Source organism: Mastomys coucha, unplaced genomic scaffold, assembly GCF_008632895.1.
Source record: "Mastomys coucha isolate ucsf_1 unplaced genomic scaffold, UCSF_Mcou_1 pScaffold20, whole genome shotgun sequence".
Taxonomy (NCBI): Eukaryota; Metazoa; Chordata; class Mammalia; order Rodentia; family Muridae; genus Mastomys; species Mastomys coucha.
Window position 1 is genome coordinate 5,642,302 of NW_022196903.1, and position 12,285 is coordinate 5,654,586.

General features: G+C 35.9%; 1 protein-coding gene across 1 annotated transcript in view; it reads left to right on the forward strand.

The window, feature by feature from the left end:
• The window catches only part of Nxph1 (neurexophilin 1), a 322,916-nt gene that overhangs the window by 268,554 nt on the left and 42,077 nt on the right, over window positions 1–12,285 (forward strand). The window lies entirely within an intron of this gene.

The window sequence follows — 12,285 nt, forward strand, 5'->3', positions numbered from 1 at the left end:
CCACAAAAAGAAATTGAGAAATTTATCTGATTAGAAGTACTTTTATATGACTAGGTAGATGGCTCTGTGTGTTAAGCATTAACTGCACAAGAATGAGGTCCTGGCTTTGAATAATTAGAGCTCAAATAAAGTATTGATGGTTATAAATGCTTTTTGAATGGTATGACTTTCAGTGGAAGTCTGAGTGACAAGAGATGCTGGCCAGGCAATGGTCTTGAGAGATTCCTTTCAGTCAGCAGGAGGAGCTAGCACAAAATACCAGGGACCAGAACAGTGTGGTTATCTAAGGAGTTGGGACTACATAAGGAAGAGGTACTAAAGATAAGAAGAAGAGCCTAGAAAGACTGATAGGCTTCACAAACCTTAGAGGGGATTCACATTTTATTCTAGACAGTCTGGGATATAATTGGAGTCTATTTCACTGAGACACTGAAATGAAATGATCTGATAAAAATATTTTCAAGATCACTCTGGCACCTGAAAAGATAATTAACCATAATCAGACAAGATTGAAAGACTGAAAACCATTAGTAAATGGAACATAAAGTACTTTAAATTTTCACAAAAATTAAAAAGAACAAATTATAAATAAAACACATATTGTAAAACATCTAGTGCCTTTGTTGGGGTAGAGGGAACCAGGAGGATCCCTGGATCTTTCTGGCTGGTCAGTCTGACCAAACAGCAAGCTCTAACCTCACACCTACAAATTTGCACTCTCAGAAATATACATGTGCATGTACATAGATATGACTAGGTGAGTAGAATTAGAATACTATTATTGTTAGAATAGAATATCCCAAGTAAGGTTCAGAGGGAGGTTTTATACCTGGCTGGGTTTCTACCTTTTCTCTGATTAATTTTCTTAGACCATCTCATCTAAAATGGTGGTACCTGAATTTTCTCATAGAACACTGTGGGGCAAGTTTCCCACCGTTTCCTCCTACTCTGATCATGTGTCTGAATGCTTTGTGATAGCACAGCTCGCTTTATCTCTTGTAGACACAACACAATTTATAGATTGTTTTTTTCTTTTCAGGAAAAGGTAAGGGTTACTTCAGAACTGAAGGTAGAGAGGGACACATGTAGTAGAAAGGAGTGTTGTTGTTGCTGCAGAGGATAACATGGCCCACACTGAGTACTTGTGACATGGAAAAGGGGGGTTGAACAAATCAGCCTTAGACCACGCACAGCCTGTAATTGGTACAAGGAGGTGAGTTACTGAAGCCCGCTACAGGAAAGCTATGACTTCTGACAAGCCCTAGTCTGACATCTTGATTAAACATTTAGGAGGTTCTCTAAGGCAAAGGAAAAGCAAATTGAGATGCCAGGGAAGGGAAAATAGAGAGTAGACATAGAGCTTAGCACAGAGGGAGGAAGTTCCCTCTCAAAACATGAAGCAAAATAAATAGGCAAGAAAATCTCATCCTATAAAAAAAAAATCCAGTCCATATATGGGAGAAAGAACATAGACTTTAGAGTCAAGCAGATCCAATTATGAGTTTATATTGCATATAAAACATGTAAACTTGAATAGAGAATAGCTCCTGCCCTTCACATTCTCATGTGCCAAGTAGAAATAAAATGTCTAAACTATTGTGCCCTTGGGAAGAATGGAATGAGCAATGCTCTAATCCAGTTTCTATCATTTGTGATCTGTCTTTTGCAGGAGGCTTAGTCATTCTAAACTTTATTTCCTAGCTCTGAAATGTAACTATGCGTATACTCCAAGATGGCTACCTAATACACTGGCATCACTTGATGTCTTCTTGCTGGTGTTTTGCTTGGTTTAACTAAGTTAATCCATAATTATTATTTTTATCTCAATTTCTTGCTTCTTAATTGTTGTTCTTTTCCCATTGTAGATAAGCTTCTTCTCAACATACTGTTTAACTTATACTCCCATACGTTTTCTTAAGTAAGTGGGTACTTGTTTTGAGGTATTTTTCTCTAAAGATCCAATAAATAATTTTATTCCTTTGGTATAATGTAATTGTTAATATGTTTCAATATTTCTATGAAAAGTTCATCTTTGGATATGTTACATCTCATCTAAAGTACATATTACCCATGTGACTGACTATCCAAGAACTAATTGAAAATATCTTTGGAAGGCTTAAGGCTCTATAAAGGCAGATTCAGGGGTTACATTTATAAAAACGACTCTCTGGTTTAAAAAGAAGTTCCCCATTTACCAAATGTGTAAGAAGATCACGTCTCTTCCACAAATGATGATGACAGTTTTGATGGTCTGTCACTACTGGAACAATGGTGATTGAACAGACACATTGTGTGGGCCATTTTCTCAAACTGTATATAATAAAAGTCCCTTGACACTGGGACATTTTCATTGCTCCAATGCTTTAACCATCTCAGTGCAGATTCAAAGTGGTCTTGTGATTCAAATTCCTGCATGTGTCATTGGAAAAAACGAATTGTTCTTTGCTGTCTCCAAATGCTTGTCAGAGCATCACTGATTTTTTTTTTTTTTTAGAGTGGAGGTTAGCTTTCTAAGTCCCATCAGAAAGTTTAACTAGATAGTTCTGGAACTTGGAGATGATGGTTTAATTTCTTGACTTTTCCATATAATAGAAGAAAAATCTTTAAAACACTTTAGTTTGTACATTGCCCCAATGGTGTGTCAAATGGGGATGGGGCGACCTGTTTTAAATATCCTGGTTTTTTATCCCTCCTTAAATTCTAGCAAGTAATGAATGAACAAATGACAATCACTTACAGTTTCTCATTCCTATTTTTCAATACTCCCGTCCTGTAACATGACTAGAAGGTTACATGAAATAACTTTCCCTTCAGGTAGCTCAATAACTTCCCAGAACTGTAACACATTGAAAAAAGTTGAAGAAAATAAGTGCGAAATTAAGTTTGAAATGAATACTTCGGGGCAGGATTTGGAGTTCCAGTGATAATTCAGTCTGCCTAGGAAAGAAAATCTCTGAATACATTATTACTTTAAAACCAAGTATTAGAAAGTTTAGACTTTTAAATGTACTGAACAAAATTTTGGATTTCTGGCAGAAGTAAGAAATCCACTTTTATTAAAACATTTCTTTTGGAAAAAATTAAATATTCATTGGTAATACTGAATAAAACTTTCTTCTATATTAAATCTGAAATTAGAATAGGGTACTTTTAGTTTCTGTGATGAAAGGTGCATTATGTGGTGGATATAATAGCTGTAATTAAGAGCTTGATGGATGATACTCTATCTCTGGCATTAACATCATACTTTACTTCCAGACAATGCAACTTTAGTTATGATTTCCTCTTGACCTAAGTGCTTGTTGTCTCTCTCCACATTCCCTTACTGACAACATTGTCATCTTAAGACTCAAGTGCACACTAGTTGCATGCCTCTTGCCTCTTCTGTTATTGAGCATGGTTAATAGCTCCTTGGCCTTCTTCTTAAGGGATCTGACTGTCTCTTAGTCCTGGACATTTAGTTTGATCTTAACATAGTAAGTAGTTTATACCACATCAAAATCTGACCACCACTGGCAGGAAATGACACTTAAATATTTCTAATAAAGAACAAATCCCTAAAACTCAATTACTCCCACATGAGGCCTTGCTTACCATTTTTGGTGATATTTCTAACTCTGCTGTTTCTAATCCATCACCCAGGACATATTCATGAAACAACTCCTTCTCTTTAATTTTTTTCTTCTTTTAATGTAATTGTACCTAAAACTAAAGATTATTGTGCCATATATCTGAAGATTTTGAATCAATGTTTCAATCAGATGCTAAAAGTTTGAAATTTCACAGAAAGCATGATTATCTCATGATTTATAATATAAGTTATATAGTCTAATTTATATGATATTCTTATCTATTATATAAATATATTGCCTAAAATTCCATTGCATGAAAATATTTTAGTAAAATATAGCATGTTTTGTTACAGTTTCATCTATATTTTGGTGTATAGTTTTGCTAATTACTAATCATCTCTAGAAATATTCCCATGCAGTTTGAAAATCATGATGCTAAAGAACATATCCAGGACCCCTACTAAAATACCTAGCCTCTCACATATTTATTCACTCAACAGATACACTGGGGAATGACTATACAGGTAGTGTGTACATTCTAATGGTTAATTTGAATATGATTTTTATTTTCAGGGGAAGGAACTTAATAAAGATTGAAGTGAACCAAAAAATGTCCTAAAACAATCAATTCTGTGATGCAAAGAAAGTAAGATAATTTAAAAAGAATTGGGGTAGCACTTAAGAAAGTGGAAAATGTTTTTAGGGGCCATGACATTTTAAGCATAACCTCTGACCAGAAGTCAGTTATATGAATATGCTGCATATTCTGGCAGGCACACAAGTCTAGGAGAGCTGAACTCTTCAGTAGGAAAGAGCCTAACTTTATATACCGGAAAGAATGGTGTTTATATAGAGAATGAGCAGGATAAAAGTAAACAATGCCACTCTAGCAGACTATGGTGACAAGAATTTGAGTCAGGGTATAAAAGTGAAAGATAGTAATGGAGAGATTGAAAACAACACCGTATGACCTTTCTTTTAAAATGTCACCTTTGGTGTTGTGTGGAAAATGAATGCAAGCAGAGGCAGTATTGAGTTGAGGGTGTGTGAAATGGTATGAGAGGGATAACACACAAGGCTGACTGAGAGTGAACAAGCTTCATGATTGCAGTCAGTTTGGGATGTGCTGTTGAGATAGTCTTCAGGGCCCACTCATGCATCATACAGCCAAGCTGCTGTGTGAAGAAGAGGATTTTCAGAGATTTCAGCCTGAATCACTAGCTGGGTATGTGCTGCTGAATGAACTATAGGGGAAATATTTAAGGAGTGAGTGAGTACATGCTGCAGTTTGGGAAATAATCAAGGAATTTGATTTAAACACATGACCCAGGAAGAGGATTAGGCAAGCCTAGTTTATAGAGGAACTGCACACATGAAGCCTTCCTGTTGGTATAGGGCTTGGCGATTTTAGGACCAACAAGGAAGCAAGTGTGTCTGGCACATGGAATGAGAGTCATGGTGGGTATTAGATGGTAGAGGTGAGTACAATAGGCTCATTCAAGGTGTAAATGTCACATGAACATGGATTACATTCTAAACATGACAATAAATAATCGGTGTGATTAGCAATGTTTTAAAAGTATCTCTCTGATTATTACATGAATAATTGACTTGAGGGTGTATGATAGCCAGAGGTGGAGATGAGGAACATATTACAAGGTTACTACAGTAGGAAATACCAGTTATCTTACAGTGTGTAGGTGACTTTTACATAATAAAAAATTTGCACTCAATTCATTCTATCACCTGGAGATTCATGCAAGTAGAAGCACACTTACAATTATGTATTACATATTCACATTTTCCATAATTTCACTGTATACTGAATTTTCTTAAATATGATTATTATGCATATTGAAGGAACCTTTGTAACTGTCTTGTTCAGAGCCATACTACTAATCTTTGCTTATTGTTTGGGAAAAGTCAAGCAAGTGACAGCAATGGCACGCCTGGTCATTAGCGAGTTGATTCCTGGCATCTTATTGATGTATAAGATTCTGTGTAAGACTGCTACTGACTTCAGCATAATTCATCTGTATCTGCGTACTTAGATTGTGCAGTGTGAGTCATAACCATGCATTTTATTCCCGAGTAATGCAATATTTTCTAGTCTTGTAAGTTGACAACTGCTTCGAAGTAGTGGTGGTGCAGACACACATTGGCTTCTGGATTTTTGTATTCAACTGATTTATTCTGGAAAAAGCTAAATTAACAGTCTTTTTGATGAAGACACCCAGTTAATCTGCTACAGGTACTGTTTTTTTTTAATCAAATTGCTCCAAAGATCATGTTTATTGCATATTTCAGTCATGCTAGCACAGATTGCTTTTCAGAAGTCTGTTCACTGTAGCATAATACCCTGCTAATATTCTTGACATAAATGCTTAAATTTTAAGTTGTGCATCCACTAGTAATGAAATAAAGTTATCAATTGAGTCTTTTTAGTAAAAGGGTAGGTATGGAGGAAAGAATGGCTCTAATAATTTTTGGGCTATTAGAATGAAAATTTTAAAAAAAATCATAATTATAGCATTTGTTTTCATTTCAACCCAAATACTGGGAAGTATAATAAGAAACAATCTTTTGTCATGACTTTACTTCAACTTGGAAGTGTGTTTATATGTATTTTGAATTATCTCTTATCACAGGTCTGTCCCATCACACTTGATTTATGAGCGTTACAAGCAAAAAACCTATAGATTTTTAGTTTCAGATCTTAAAGCTAGCAGTTGTTCATAAGGAAAGCTGTTTGGTTTTATGACTGCTTTCTTCTTTGCAGCCTTTCACACAGAGAAATGTTCTCTTTAGTGTCAGTGTTTTATCTGATCAGGTACCAACAATATTATTATTCTGAAGAAGAGTAGCTGAGAGGAATTAACTTGGCAGTAATTCTCACAAAAAAATGTAATTTTGAAGGGATCTGACAGTTTTGTGAGCCATAGTTTCAGGCACTCTCACCAAGGCATTTTAATTTCAACACTGAAAAACTTTGCAACATTTAAGAAAAAATCGTTACGAGAGAATAAATATATCAACACGCTGTGTGCTATATCAAAAATTTTGACAGTCCTCTGATGATGGAAAAAGTACAAGTAAAAATAATCTGTCTCTGTCTGTTTGGACCACTCTGCATTGGAAATGGACATGGTATTAAAGATTGATTTTTAGCATTTCACTAATCTTCATGTTGCACCTTGCCTCTCATGGTGATTTGTGTCTAGCTTTGTCTCACGGTTAGAAAGAGAAGAGCCACTCACTTACTTTGTTGAAGATATAAAAGAAATTAATTACACTGCCTGTGGTTACTATCTGCACAGAATCAAATTACTTGGTTTAGGAAATATTTCATCTGTTAAAAAAAAAAATAGTGTGGACCAGAGATACCGTACCTCAGCCAAGCAAATGGAGAAACGTGAAGATAAATTTACTTTCCATTACACTGTCTGCAAAAGGCAGGCTACACATGTCTGAAAGCTTTCCACAGAGGCACCTGAGAGGCTGCCATCCTTTAAGCAGCATATTAAACTGTAAGCTCATTCTATTTAGAACAGCTGGAGTGTTCCTCGTGTTCTTTAATGTGAAGCATGATGTTGTTGGTCATGGTTCCATATTTTCTGTGGAGACCATTTCCACTGGTCCCACTTCTCTTTTGCATTAGCGCTTGACAGGTGACAAGAGAAATTTCTTCTCTAAAATTAAATCAGGCTTCACTTATGCCTGTCACCCATAGAGGATGAAATGTTACTTGCTTCTTGATAGTTCTTATATTCCATCATCGTTCATTACTTTTATAAGTTCTGTCTCAGATGCTCTACCTCTTTGGCCTTGCCTTCTAACTATATGCTATGGAGATAAGTGCCTGGGTCTGCTAATATAAAACCTCAAATGTTGTTTTACCTTCAATTAAAAGGTACTATCAAAGAAATATTAGAGTACAATATGCTCTATCACTTCCCTATTGGATTTGTCTCTTCTTATACTTTTGGTTTTTTATGGCCAGGAGAGCAATGTTTGCACAGCATTTGAGAAGACTTTTTACTGAGCTCCACAGCTATACACATCTGATTCCTAGACATGCCTGTCCTGGTGTCTACAGAATCCTACACTTAAACAGCACATAGTTTGCTTGTTCTTCTGTTTTTTTTTTTTTTCTATTTAAATCATGGGCCAGGTATTGCATGTGGCTGGTCCAGCTAATTATCTAGTTTTGCATATCCTGGGACTTGAGAATAGCTGTTACATTGTCAATGGTTGAGAGAAAAGGGTATTTTTCTGCTATGTGAAAATCAATTGAAATAAAAATTTCACTGTAAATAAATAGAGCTTTTTTGGAATGCATCCACATTTAATTAGTTAAGTGTTGCTGATTGAAGTGATAAGGTGGACCCCATCCCTAGATCAGACTCCTCATTTTAACTTTTTCAGAATCTTAGGGCATCCTGATGAGAGCCTTTGCAATACTTCTTTCAACTTCTGTTCTTCATAGTACATTTCATCTTTGCCAGTATCAGTGCTATCACGTGAACATTAATAACCTAGAGAATTCCTCTCCCTTATTAAGCACACTGTAATATTCCTGTAAACCACAGAACCAAGTGTATACATTGTAGCATTTGAACAAATTCCTTTATTCATTGGGCCCTATTTCTTTTCTAGCTTCAGTCTCCTGTCTGTGCCTGTCCTCTCTGCATCCACCCCTTGCATCTTAAATTCTGTGAACACAGTGCTACTGATTGTTCCCTAATATCTTGCTGCCTTTCATGATTCTCTCTTAGTCACCCAGCTGTCTTATCTTTATGGCTCTTTCATTACTTTCTAAATAGCAAGCTTGATTTAGGATTGTTAGGCTCATCTTAAAGGTCATGTTTGAGGTAGGAATAATTCCTTGCCCACTGCATTTTATGCACTCATTCCAGTTGTTACCATCTATGTAGATATTAGTTACATTCCTCATTTTCATAGGCTCAGAATGTAGAATTTGTAACAAATTAGAGAGTGTTTGTTGACTGCAAAATTCCTCTTTTACTTTGAACGATGTCCTTTAGTTTTAATCACAAGAGCTAAAGTTCTGAAAGTAAAGATGAGGTCTGTAACCCTTCCTGATTTAGAGTGAACCAGAGATAAGTACAATAGCACCCCCCTTTCTCCCTTGCTTGTTTTGGAATTCTTAAAAGGAAAGTTTATTATCTAAAAGATACAAGTTTATCTTTTATCTATTTCCTTTTCAAAAGTACTCAAGATCCATATGTAAAATAAAAACCTATCTGCATTCTAATTTTGTTATTTGCTTTATATTATCCACTTTAATAATAAAAAATAATTCATCATTCTTGTGGGTAATTGCATTTTCAAATTCCACTTTCTTTGAGGCTTTTGGGGCATCTCAAAAGATTATTGTAGCTTTTGAGGCTAGTGTGTAATTATTACATGACTGCGGTTTGACAATGCACATTTCCGTACACATACGGTTTAGCTAGGTACCCTGGTTTCTCATCCTTACATATCCTAGTATGGATATATATTGCTTGTTAGCAACTCTGAAGGAAGCTAGGTGTGGATCGCAGTTAGATGTTTTGCCTATGCCTTAGACAGACTAGCTGGATAGGAATGAATATAAAACTATCTAAAACAAGATTTTTAAGATTATCTGAATTTCATTCATCTATTATTTTCCTGTCTTCCTTTAGTATAGGCAATAATAGTGAGGGATACTTATGATTCTATAGCAGTCTATACTTATTCAAAAGGCTTGACCTTCATTCTGCCTCTGGTGAAGAAGGTATACATAGTATTGTTGGGAGAATTTTTCATGTGAAACTAATGTTCCGAAATATGAAATTGCCTGCTAAAATTCTTAAACGTAGTTAGACATGTGTTTGAGACTAAAACCAAGCTCCTAAGTCTATATAACTTTTTTCTGTGACTTTTTTTCTATCTTGTTCTTATAGCATGTGTCCTGGTTATCAAGCTATTATCTTTTGGCTTTAAAGCTACCTTTCCATGAGGATAAGACACCAGAGTCTAATTGCCTTTAACAAAGCTCATGCTAGAGTCCTCCAGTAAGGGGGTAACTGAAAAGGGTTCGGGATTGCGGTGGAAGAGAATAGACTTAACTCTCCCATGTACTTGTCACTGTCAGCAAATTCTTAGCAATGTAAATGGACTTGGACTTCCAGGTTTCACCAAACAAGCCTCATTATACCTTCTCAGAGTTGTCGAAACAATAATGTAGTGACTGTCCCCAGAGTTCTGTGTCTCACCCTTCTATGAGCTTCTAGCACCCATGTAGCACCGAAGCTCCCTTCTATGTCTCCTGTATTCCTTGTACAATTGTTATCTTTGCTATGCACTGTACCCTGCATTCCCCTTTAGATTTTTAACATTTGTGAAAACAATTCTCCATGTCATATACTCTTGGTTGAAATAGTGGATTTAGTTTTCGTTTTCCCAAAAACACTCCACATAACAATATGGCTAGTTCTATGAGTGTCCCTAGGAAATACACTCTGGTTTTGGTTAAAACTGTGAGATTGGTTTGTTTAGGTATTTTCTTGCAAGTGGTGCTGACCTCTTTGCTTGTAGTATATAGTGGCACATAATTAAATCATTGCCTCTGGTGGATTTAAATGAAGTGTTTGCTGAAGCAAGATATTGGAGTGATAAAATGGGTGCTGAATCTTGGCTGTTAGTGTAGTGATGGTGACAACAAATCCTATGGGTATGATAGTAGAATTGATGGCTACAAAAGGCTAGAGAGGAAAAGCAACAGAGAGAGCCTGAGAATGAGATCATGCATGCATAGTACTCATTATTGTTTGACAGGCCTTAAGAAGTTTGATTTTTTCCTTTTTTCAATTTGCTATTGCATGCTGGGGTGGCTATCAATAACAAGAGGTACTATACACTTGAAAAAGTCAAAAGAAATTATTTTGAATATTCATCATAAAGAGATAATAAATGATTAAAAATATGAAATGTATTTAATCTGATTTTAAGTCAAACTGCTTTGTTGGAGAAGATATTTGTAACATATTTGTATTAACCACTCTTCTACCTCTCCATTACTAAAATGAAATACCTGGTACTGGGAATTGGAAATGTAAATAAAATAAGTGTTTCTAAATGAATACATATAATGAAACATGATGCCCTGTAAATGTGTATAATGTCTACATTTTCACATATCAAGTGAAAAGATAAGTTTAAATTTTTTAGTAATGGACAAATTTTTGTCTCCACTTGTATGGGGTTCCTTGACTCCAAGGAGAGGGTTTTGATGGAAACATTGGTTAGGACTGAGTATTCCTACGTTTCACACTCCACTCCTGATGTTTGGCTTGATTTTCTGTGTTTGTTCCCACCCACTGCAGGCAGAAACCACTCTGATTATGGCTGACTAAGGCACCAATCTATAAGTAGAGCAGGATCTCAGTAGGAGTCATTTATTGCTGCATAGCTTTAGTATTACAGTAGTATTTTATTTTCCCTTAGGTCCCTGAGCTCTCATCTCAGGTTCTTTGTCACCTAGTTAGTATTAGATATGGTTTCCATCTTGTTGACTGGGCCTTGAGTCAAATTAGTTGATTACTCCGCAAGCTTTGTGTCATTGTTGCATAACATATATTGTAGACTGGACACGATTATTGATCAAAGGTTTGGAGCCGAGTTGATATATGTGTTTTCCCTTTGGGAATGCAAGGTAATTTTCTCTGCCAAAGATGCTAGCAGATAGAGAGGAAGGCCCCATGTAGGCACCAGTTTAAGTTTTCAGTGTTTAATGAGTTGTGTGGTTGTTGTCTTCAACAATGGAGCTTTGCCATTAATGTTTTGGGAACAACCTATATTTTTGGCAAGAGTCAGAGAGGATAGAGGACATCAAGAAACATGACTCTCTAAATTAGCAGGGTAGATGTACATGCAACTCACAGAAACTTGAGTAGCATACATAGGGCACGAATCTGCATTAGGTGAGGCCCTAGAGCTGAAGGAGAATGGAATACATGCCCTCATTTTCAACACAGAATCAATCTCCAATCAATAACCAAATGCAATTAAAAATTTATTTTTCCCGAAATGAGTCTCACTGGGATAAGAATCTATTCTTTTTATAATTTCTTTTAGTTTATATGTTTTTTATCTTTTTTTCTTTTTTTTTTAATTAGGTATTTTTTATTTATATTTCAAATGATATCCCCTTTCCCAGTTTTCCCTCTGAAAAAAAAAATCTATTCCCTCCCGCGTACCCCTGCTTACCAGTCCACCCTCTTCTGCTTCCTGGCCCTGGCATTCCCCTACACTGAAACATAGAGCCTTAACAGGACCAAGGTCCTCTCTTCCCATTGATGATTATCTAGGCCATCCTCTGCTACATATACAGCTGGAGCCATGAGTCCCACCATGTGTACTCTTTGGTTGGTGGTTGGAAACAACCCAGATGTCCCTCAACAGAGGAATGGGTACAGAAAATGTGGTACATTTACACAATGGAGTACTACTTAGCTATTAAAAACAATGAATTTATGAAATTCTTAGTGAAATGAATGGATCTCAAAAACAAGGAAGATCAAAGTGTGGATACTTCGATCTTTCTTATAAGGGGGAACAAAGCACCCATGGAAGGAGTTGAAGAATCTATTCTTTTTTTGTAGATATTTTCTTTATTTACATGTAAATTTCTCCAGTCCCAGTTTCCCCTCCAAAAAACAAAGAAACA